The sequence below is a fragment of the Arachis ipaensis genome, chromosome B3, assembly GCF_059453495.1.
Source record: "Arachis ipaensis isolate K30076 ecotype BB chromosome B3, ASM5945349v1, whole genome shotgun sequence".
NCBI classification, from domain to species: Eukaryota; Viridiplantae; Streptophyta; class Magnoliopsida; order Fabales; family Fabaceae; genus Arachis; species Arachis ipaensis.
In genome coordinates, this window is record NC_142438.1 from 37,609,999 (window position 1) to 37,621,714 (window position 11,716).

Sequence of the window (11,716 nt, forward strand, 5' to 3'; positions counted from 1 at the left end):
TATATATTACTTTAATTTTCGAGGACGAAAATTTTTATAAGGTGGGTAGGATGTAAGACCCATAATTTCCGAAAAATATTACTATGAGTTAATTTCAATTTATTTATTCATTAAAGATTTTATTTTTAGAAATTATTTTATTAAAAGTAATTAAATCAAGTTTTGACAATTAAATTAGAAAGTTTACTTAATTATTAAATAATTTTCTATATTTAAATTATACAGCTTAATAGTAGCAAAAGAATAAGAATTTTATACAATTTGGTTAAATAATAGAGATTCAAAAATTTAATATTTTAATTTTATAAACAAAGAAAATTAATTATATTGTCTTTAATTTTAAATTAAAATATTCGATTAAAAGTCAATTATAAATTAATAATCAAATAACATTTTCAAAGTAATTTTAATAAATTAAAATTAGGTTTTTAATTAATACTCTATATCCCTAATTTTATTAAAATTAGCTAAAACACCCTATTCTATGTCTAACCCTAATTTACCACTGCCACCCCCCTCACCCCTTATGCCTCAGCCTTAAGGAAAAAAAAAACAAAAGAAAAGAAAGGGAAGAAAGAAGGGGGTGAAAAACTGATCAGGGAAGGGAGGAGAGTGATAACCAAGAGGGAGAGAAGGGAGAAGACACACCGGCGCTGGTGGGCCTTGTCGCCGCCGTCATCCAGTCGCCGCGCCATGGCCGCTGTTCATGCGTCGCCGTTGCTGACAAGGGGAGAGATAGAGCTCGCGATGCAGGAGAAGAGAAGCCATCGTCGCGCGTTGGTTCTGGTTTTCGCCGCGCCATCTTGCCGTGGGGATCGCAACCATCATCGCCGCCGAAGCCGCGCGTTCGTCCATGGTTGCGCCGCCGCCAAAGCTTCCTTCACCGCCTTCGACGCCGATCTAACCACGAAGAGGAGAGGAAGAACGATGTTGGGAGGAAACTGAGCTGCAAGCCGCTGATCGAGAAGAAGCTCTGTCTTCGTCACCGCGTTGGAGTCGTCCCCGCCAACGCCGCGCACCGCCATCAGTGCTGTCGTCGAAGGGAGCTCACTGTCACAGTTCAATTACCATCGGGCTTGAAGGGAAGCGCCACTGATATTGCCCGACAGCAGCTTCCCCTGCGTTCCCAATTCCATTCTTGAAACTGTAACACTCTTGCTCGTACTCTGCTTCCCGATTTTATTTCTATATATCTTTATTTTGGATAAATAGTGTATGTTCTTGTTTAGTGATGCCGTCGCCGTCGTCAATCTGGATCCTAGCTCGTTGCTGTGGATGATGGTAAGCCAAGCTGTCATCCTTGATGCTGGAGAAGGACACCGAAGTTGCTATTCTAGTTCTAATGCAATTCGTCCCTGTCCTGGATCACCGTTGTCTTCTGTTCTGCTTCTGCTTCTAGTTGCACCGGTACTGATGCAGTTGCCACTCCATCGTTCTGTTTTTCCATAACTGTAATGAATTCCTAACTAAAATCCTTATTGTTATTGTTGTTATATACTTGTTGAGGGTTTTGGGTATTCACGTTTCAGGGTTGAACCATTGTAACTATAGAGCCGTGTTTGATGGTGTTGTTGCGGAGAGTTTTCAGTGTAGCTAATGCCACTGCCATTGTTTCATTCTCTTAGTACAGTAAGTGTTTTGGTCTCGAAACCCTCGCGTTAATATTCAATTATATGTTTCTGAGTTTTACGCGACTTTAATGTCTCAGGGTCGAGTTTGTTATGAATGGTGCTTTTTGGGCTATACGGCTGCGGGAAAATAGTCAAAGTCCATGCCGTTCGATTTCGGAATGAGAAAAAAGGAATTCTCCGACGCGTTTGGTTAGTAGTTTCGCGAGGTAGGGGCGTTTTTATTAAAACTCATTTTTATTCTTAAGAGTTGTTATAAATTGATATTTAGGCAAGTAAATATTTTTGGTGATTATGGAGTCTTATGAGTTGAACTGAACTGCCTTGAATGAATATGATTGCTTACTAGTCTGTGGCTAGTTCTGAATATTGAGTTGATATTGAGATAGTGAATGAAAGATTAATTTGAAAATCTGATTCGAATGTTTATCAAGTATAATTTGAGAATTGGGAAAATGATTTGATGTTAGAATTAGTTTGACTTCAAAAAACGATTTGAGATTTGTGAATGACTTGGGTTTGAAAATGTTGGAAAGTGTTTGAGAAAATGTTAGTTGACTTTGTTAGAAATGAATTGGAATCTGGAAAGGGTTATAATGTTGGGAATGAGTTTGATTTGTAGAAAAATGAATTTAACTTTAAAATGGTTTGAGATATTGAAATTGTTCTGATTTTGAAATTGAGTTGAAAGGAGTTTGAGAAATGGTTTTGTTGGGACCCAGAAAGGGTGGCAGAATCCGAGTTTTAGAGGAAATGCTGCCGAAATTTTATAAAATTGGAAGTTTTGTTTGAAGTAATTGTTTAAAAAGATTTAGTTCTTAAACGTTATTTGTTTAAGATTAATTTATTTAGAAAAGGAAGAATTATGTTTTGGATTGAGATTGTTGATTAACGGAAAGAAGGATGATGAGGATTGATTTGAAATATGATTTTTGAATGAATTTGGAAATGGGATATGGATTGACGAATGATGATGATATTGAGAATGGCTTAGATATTGATGAATGATGAATGAATTATTTATATGGCTTATGAATTTGAAATATCTGAGATACGAGGTTCCCTGGATTAAGTGCCGTGGCTTGCCACCACGTGTACCAGGTTGAAAACTCGATACTCTGTTGACCCTACGACGTAAGTGTGACCGGGCACTATATAAATTCCCGGGAATGTTACCCCCATTGAGCAATATTGATTATTTGAGAAAAAGCTATGCATAGACTCTTGGGGATGCACGTCGGGGGACAGTCTAAGGACAATTCAGACTTGTCGGATTGGCTGGATAACCGACAGATGAGCCTCATCAGCCATAGGACAGGCATGCATCATATGTATTTGTATGCTTTGCTTGGGTTTGAACTTGTTTTGGTTTGCCTAATTGCTAAACTGTTCTTAACTGCTACTTGAACTATTTGCTGTAACTGCTACCTACTTGTGCTTTCCTTGTCTGTCTTGCCTGTGTTTGTCCTGGCGTGCTACATTTGAGAATGAACTTTGGTGCTGAGTTAATAACTGTGTTGTTTGATTGCGTGGTTGGTTTCTGATTGAGATTTTCTTATAAGAAATGAAAGGTTTCGAACTTCTGAAAGATTAAACATTGTTTCTTTAAAAAAGTTTTGAACGATTTCTTATTGGTTTTAAAAGATTCATAAGGCAATGATAATCACTGAGCTTAAAAACAGTTTTCTTATTAAATATCTTCTTATGACAACTTTGAAACTCTGTGGTAAGACCGTGTGGTTAGGTTCTCACCCCCCTACAGCTTTACCTTTTCAGGAACCGGATGAAGAAGCATTAAGAAGAGTTATACTGCGTTTGGTTTATATGTTGTTGTATTAATTAGATTATTTTCTTCCCTCGCCTTTGTTATTACAAGTTTGTAAGAGGGATAGGAGTTGTATGTTTTATATGTATATTATATTATGAGATATTATGTAAGGAGTATTGTATATGAATCTATGCCTACTTGTATTTTCTTAAGATAAAGTATTTATTTCCGGTTTTCAAAGAAATCAGCGATACGGTGTCGAGTCACAGGCTCCTATTTTAATATTTAGTATATAAAGTTGTCGTAATATTTCTTGCTATCTGAGTGGTGCAGCCGGAAGCGTGACTTTCTGGTAGTGAGGATGTTACAACTAACCTTTTGCTACATCATATTCATACCTAAGATTAGGGTTGTTCTGTTCTAATAGTCAGCCAACAACAGCAGCACCCTCAACTCCCGCATTGGTTGCAATTGTGTGCATAGGAGTCTGGGATGTTTTTTATTCAGCGATACCTGCTTCATTTATTTATTTGATGTTAAATTAAATTGAATCTGACAACAGATTTAACAATTTTGATTAGGTTAGATTGGGATTGGGATCAGGATTGAGTACCTTGTCGTACTTTTGAGAGAGGGCGCACCGCGCACGCTTTCTTTGCGATCTCAGATATGATATTTTGCGCCACCGCCTTGCCGTCGATTACAGAGTGACAGCGGCGCGAGTGTGACGGAGCGACGACATGCACGGGAGCAGCAGAGCGACAAGCGGGGGCAGCGGAGCGACGATCAACGCTACGACAGCGGAGCAATGACGGTGTGGAGGTAGTGGAGTCACAACGGTGCAGTGGTAGCGGAGCGAAGATGGCGCAGCGGTAACAGAGAGGGAAGATTGGTGAAATGGTGGATGTGAAATAGAGAAGGCACAAATTGGGATTAGTTAATTTTTGAGGTAAAACGAGGGATGTGGGAAGTAAAAGCGGTTGTAATTTTTTATTGATAAAAATCGACGGTAATGTCGTCGATTTTAAATAAAAAATCAACACTTTAACCGTCTATTTTATATAATAAATCTACACCATTCGTCTAATTTTAAAAATAGATCTCCATCATCTAAATTTATCGACGACCAAAGTTGTCGATATTATATTTATAATAAGAGGCGATCTGTTTGCCGATTTTTTTTTTTTTTAATTTTTAACCCACTACTCTGTCGACAATGTGACGATGAGATGGAAGGCATTAGAAGGTTGCAAAAATAATAAACGTTATGGTCGACGATTTTAACATTTTATTTTTAATAATTTCTTTTTCATTTTATCGACGACAAGCTGTCCAAAAATATCAACAAAAAATCTGACGATCGATTTTTGGCGTCAATAATTATACTATTTCTTGTAGTATTAGAAGATAATTCTAATAGGATAAATTTTGTAACACGTTTAAGATATTAGATTTACAATCAGTATAGTTTACAAAATTTTTATACAATATATTGATGTCTCGATAAATTCTTTTATTTTTGTCTATTAAATGTATCTCAATAATTAGAGAAATATTTGTTACAATTTTTAATAATGTATCATTAATTTTTATCTAGTACTCATTATTATTAGGGCAAATGACTTGGTTAAATCAAGTGCATTTTAATATGTCATGAATGTTCCAAACCGAAAATTACAACGTTAAAGTCCTATTGTTGATTTCTATATAAATCGAATTGAATAAATTCGATTTAGCATAACACGTAGTAAGTCGAATCTAAATAATTCGAATTAAGTGAAAGAAGAATTTGAATGCAAATCGAATCTAGTCAATTCGAATTACGTTCGTGGTAAGAAAATGAATAAATCGAATTTAGTGAATTCGATTTCAGAAAACATGTAAATCAAATTAACACGATTCGATTTAGCCCACGGAATTGAAAATCAACGTAAATCAAAACCACTTGTTTCGATTTAATGGATTTGTAAATCGAACTTACTTGTTTCGATTTACATCCAATTGGAACGAGCATAGTTCGAATCAAATTGATTCGATTTCCTTGCTTCTTCGCTATATAAACAAATCGAAGTCACTTGATTCGAACCCAGAAACCACCTATCCCAACCTCAACCCCACCACCCAGTTCCGAGATTCTCTGAAAGCAACCCGATTTGGACCGACTTTGCATGCATGGAGGACGACCCGAATCGTCTGTATCGACTTGATGGAGTCGCGCATATTGCTGGAGCTGTCCACCTCGAGGTTAGTATTTTTTAATATTTAATTTGTTTTTTAAATAAATTAGTAGTTAGTTTGAACTGTTAGTGTGGGATTTTTAAAATAAATCCAGAAACAGATATTTGAATTTAGTTCATGTCAGACTTAGTGAGTCATTAACTATAGAATAGGGCTAGCTGTAGAGTAATGAACAAGGTGCTCAACCCCTTCGGGTGCTCCAACCTCTCCGAATATCGGAACACACAGAGGAGAACTGGGCGCCGCAAAAGCATCGTTTCCCAACTAAGGCATCACAACTTCGATTCAAATTCACGGCAAACGATGGTGAAGCCACTAAATCTGGCTCGAGTGCAATCACCGGCACTGCTGACGAGGATCCAACAGGCAATGCACTAGAGCTGGCTAGATGTCCTGTGGAGTGCATATTCCTGTTCGAGCCTCCAGAACTAGATGCCACATCCACAAGTTTTGCCAACAACTCCGGAGTCCTCACCTCAGGAAACTGACGGCGACAATGATACAGCACCTGCATATCTTCATCACTGCTAATAATGAATGAATCATACTTTACATCATCGCGTAACACGGAAATCGGAATTCGATAGAACAACTTCTCCACCCGTTTCACGCCATGCAGTCCTAGTCTCTGGAGTATAGTATTCTTAAACTCAGCGAAACTTGTCAAAGGTTTGAGAAAAATACTCAGCGGGTCCTTATCAGTGAACTTAATTCCTGATCGCGTTTTCTTCTTAATGGACCCTCTATAGTGCACAAGAGCTACAAAACTCTCATCACTAGCCAATGTGAATCTCATTCTTCTACAAAATTTCGTATAGCAGCTCGTTTTTATATACCTCCTTGCTTTGTAAATCGAAACATTTAAATTCGATTTACTCTAACGTTGGTTGCATGTGTAAATTGAATTTATTTCATTCGATTTAAGATCATCTCTAAATTGAATTGATTTGGTTCGATTTTCATTCAACTTCATTTATTACGTAATTCGAATCATTCAGATTCGATTTACTACCTGTTTTGCTAAATCAAATTTATTCAATTCGATTTATATAGAAACGTGGTTTGAGACTTTGACGTTGTAATTTTCGATTTGGGACATTTAGAACATATTAAAATGCACTTGGTTTAACCAAGTCATTTGCCCTTATTATTATTAGTGTTATCATTATTATTATATATAATTTTTTGTTTTTATATCATTATTTGATATTTGTATAGATAACAAACAATATAAAATTATTTTATATAAGTTAAATATATTCATGATAAATTTTCTTAAAATATATTTAAAACATAAATAAAAAATAAATGTTTTTTCGTGATACATACACTAGTTCACAGTAAGCATAATATAAGTTATTCATCTCAACTTGTGAGCCTTACAACCAATGAATATGAATGATTAATATATTTTTTTTAGGATGGAGAAAAATTAATATTTAATTTAATTCTTAAAATTTGAGGTTAGATTTAATTGATCTTTAAAATTATAATTAACTCAAATTACACTTTTAAATTTATAATTATAATTTATGTTAGCCTCTGAATTTATATCCATTGATGGTATGTTAATTTGACAAATTAACTTGCAATATTAGATAAAATAGAACAATGCCATGTTATATATCGGCGTCCATTAATTTTCAACCAGACGACCACTTTCATATGAATGGAATTAAAATACATCTCTTTTTTACTATTAGTGATCATAAAACAAGATATTTTTTAACCTCTATTTTTGTGAAACGATATTATTTAATTAAAGATTGAGTATCAATATAATACGAAATTGTTTTATTTTATCAAACATGATAAGTTAATATGTCAAATCAATATATTGTTAATGAAAATAAACTTAAAAACTAATTCAAATTATGATTATAAATTTAAAAACTTAATTTAAATAAATTAAAATTTTAGAAATCAATTTAAATAAGATTTTAAATTTAAAAAATTAAATTAAATATTAACTCAAATCAAGAGCCACAAAAATGGGAAATAATATCCCCCGAAGGAAACCGGAATTCATATAAAAAAAACGTATCATCCATGACATTTTGAAATTAAATGCCAATAAATGGGCAATAATTAATAATTAATTCAAAAATGTCAATGGAGATGAGAAATGTGGACCATAAATTTTTTCTCAGACGTTAGTATTTACTATTTAGATTAACATTGACTTAAGTTCTTCTATCACGTAATAAAAATGATTAATTTTCCATAATCATGTTTATCTTAAAACCCTTTATAGCTTTATGTGCATAATATGAATATGACAATAATACTTGAATATGGGTATGTGAGTACAACAATTATGTGTTTATTGGATATGTCGTATTTATAAATCATTAGATTTTATTAGATGAAAAATAAACGCTAATATGAAAGAAGAGTATTGATGGACTCTAATAAATATAGAATATTCTAATATATAAATAAATGTTTTAAATGACAATACTTTAATACACAATACTTTAAATGGCAATAAAATCTTTTATTTTTAAATAATTAAATAAAAAATATATAATCCAAAAATATGAATATTCTTTATTTAATAAAATTATTTATTATGCAAAAAATTTTTATAATAGTAAAAAATTATATTAAAATAAAATTTTAAACTGTAACATAAAAATATAAAATAATTAAAATTTTATTTTATTTAATTGATAAATAATTATATTGTTATATTCAAAATTTATTAATTAACTAATTTTGTTAAAGATATTATTATATAATATATTTTTTTATTAAAATATTTTAAAAATATAATTTATTTAAAATATTATATATAACATATGAAAATATTAACCTTTTCATTTTTTCAAATTTTTTTAGAAAACGAATTAAATAATATAATTCTAAATACATGTCTATCACATTATATATTTATTTATATTAGTAAAACCTAAATTAATCAAACTTACGTAATTAAAAATATAAAACATATAAATACAAAAAATAAATATTTTTTATTTATTAAAATTAATTATTATACAAAAATTTTTTTATAATATTAAAAAATTATATTAAAATAATATTTAAAACTATAACATAAAAATATAAAATAATTATATTTTATTTTATATTATTTGATAAATAATTAGATTATTATATTCAATACTTATTAATTAATTATTTTTATTAAAAATATTATTATTATATATATATATATATAATTCGACCTCCAGTTTGAATTTCATTATTCAAATAATCCATCAAATTAATTTTTATATGAATAACAAAATTCAAACTCTAAAACTAATAAAATTCGAGGGTATGTTCCTTATATAATTTTCTGGAATATTATTGGCTACAAACTTACAACAATGTTCTCTTTCTTCTATATATATATCTGGTCAAATTAAAAAATAAAAAATTTAATTAAAATAATAAAAAATATTTAAAAATAATAAAAATAAAAAATATTTTATTATAAATATATGTAATTTTAAATATTCTATATATAAAATTATAAATGTTAAATTTAAAAAATAATTTAAAATTACTATTTATATAATATTATCACAAAATAAATATAAATAAAAAAATTAGAAAAAAAAATCATGAGGTGACATATATATTAAAAAAGTTAAATAATAAAAGAATATATATTAACTTTATATCAGTCACTATTATATACACACATACGATATATATACGTAGTTGATATATATTATTTATTTAATTAACTTTTAAAAAATTAAAAAAAATAATATTTTCATGTATTATATATAATATTTTAAATAAATTATATTTTAACAAATATTTGATAAAAAAAATTATATTATATAATAATTTTTTTAACAAAAGTAGTTAATTAATAAGTATTGAATATAATAATCTAATTAATATAAAATAAAATAAATTATTTTATATTTTTATGTTGTAGTTTAAAATATTATTTTAATATAATTTTTTAATATTATAAAAAATTTTGGATAATAATTAATTTTAATAAATAAAAATATTTATTTTTTGTATTTATATGTTTTATATTTTTTATTATTTAAATTTGATTAATTTAGGTCTTACTAATATAAGTAAATATATAATGTAATAGGCATGTATTTAGAATTATATTATTTATTCCGTTTTTCTAAAAAAAGTTGAAAAAATGAAAAGGTTAATATTTTCATATATTATATATAATATTTTAAATAAATTATATTTTCAAAATATTTTGATAAAAAATTATATTATATAATAATATCTTTAACAAAATTAGTTAGTTAATAAATTTTGAATATAATAATGTAATTATTTATCAATTAATATAAAATAAAATTTTAATTATTTTATATTTTAAAATTTTATTTTAATATAATTTTTTACTATTATAAAATTTTTTTGCATAATAAATAATCTTATTAAATAAAAAATATTCATATTTTTGTATTTATATATTTTTATTTAATTATTTAAGAATAAAAGATTTTGTTATCATTTAAAGTATTGTGTATTAAAGTATTGTTATTTAAAGCATTTATTTACGTATTAGGATATTCTATATTTATTAGAGTCTATCAATACTCTTCTTTTATATTAACCTTTGATTTTTATCTAATAAAATCTTGTGGTCTATATAAGTATGGCATATCTAATAAACACATAATTGTTATGCACATTTTAGACATACCCATTAATATAAATTTTATTTGGATAAATAGAAAACAGAAAAATGAATAAAGATTATTTTTACGTCATATTTGTAAATTTTTAATAAAATCTATCAATATAATTGTCTTAATCATTATACTTAATTAAAAAAGGCATTTAATTTGAAATAAAGAAAATAATAAATTTTACACATACAAATGGTACTAGATAAAAACTAAAGAAAACAAGTTTAAGAATCAAGGTTTTTTTTAATGAATATTTAATCAATTTAATTCTTCTTACTCTTCTATCTTTTTCTTTTCTTCTTCACCGCAAACAAATTATGTTTAAATTTTTAATTATGTTATTTGTATATTAAAATTAGTTATCAAAATTATTTATTAATATAAAATATATGTTAAAATATAAATATATATTAAAAATAAATTTAATTACATATATTTATATATAAATATCTTGATAACTGAATTTAATATAAGAATAGTATTTTTGTTAAATCTTTTATTAGCTGTATTAAAAATATTGGTTCCTTACTTAGACAGAAAATGAAACACTTTATAAATATGGGAAACGATGAGTGTTTGAGAGTTGAAGAAGTATCCCGCGTGGAATCAGAGTCCGGTCGATATAGGTGGCGGGTCTTCAAACCCACTCATTCATTTTCCTTTTTTCCTTGAAATTTCTTATTACAATATATAACATACCGTTCTAGTTCTCTCTCTCTCTCTCTCTTTCAACCAACAACTCCTAATTCTCAATTCTCTCTTGTTTGTTGAAGATGAAACCTTTTACGCTTTTCTCCTTCTCGCTTCTGAGTTTGGTGCTTTCCATCGTCTCTGGTTTGGGCCAAGCCCAGCAATTCACTCCTTCCTCTTCTCCTGCTCCTGCTCCTTCAAGTGATGGTAAATTACTCCAATCATGTTTTCTTTTCTATTCAATCATTCTTTAATTCTTTTCTTTTATCCTAATAAACTTTTCTTTTTCTTCTTCTATTTTTAAATTAAAGCAGGCACTTCCCTTGATCAAGGAATTGCTTATCTTCTTATGCTGGTGGCGCTGGCAATCACATATATGTTCCATTGATCTATAGCTAATTACTTACTTCTAATTCAATTATTTTGGGGGGATGTTTCCCCTCAAGATTCTTCAGTTGAGAAAAATTTTGTATTTTCTTTCTTCCAGAGCACTGTAATTATGATTTATGAATGAATTCTTCTTCTTATCTTGCAGTGCTGGGTGCTCTTCCTTTTACTTTTACTTTTACCCTTTCTTTTTTCCGCTTTTCGCATGCAGTTATGCTTTTTCAATTCTTTCCGGCAAAGCCAAGACTAGGTATTAGAATTTTAGAGACCCTCTCACACAAGTTTTATCGCAATATAGTTCACGAATTTCAAGGATAAAAAACTTCCATAACTCGCGCATACAAAACTTAAAAAGGAAAAAAAAAAAAAAAAAAAGA

General features: G+C 29.2%; 1 long non-coding RNA gene across 1 annotated transcript; it reads left to right on the forward strand.

Annotated features, from left to right (window-relative positions):
* Positions 1-10,847: 10,847 nt before the first annotated feature.
* On the forward strand, positions 10,848-11,486 carry LOC107634379 (uncharacterized). The gene is made up of 2 exons (XR_001618872.3): positions 10,848-11,159; positions 11,267-11,486. It is a non-coding gene; the product is annotated as an uncharacterized LOC107634379 (long non-coding RNA).
* Positions 11,487-11,716: the final 230 nt, after the last annotated feature.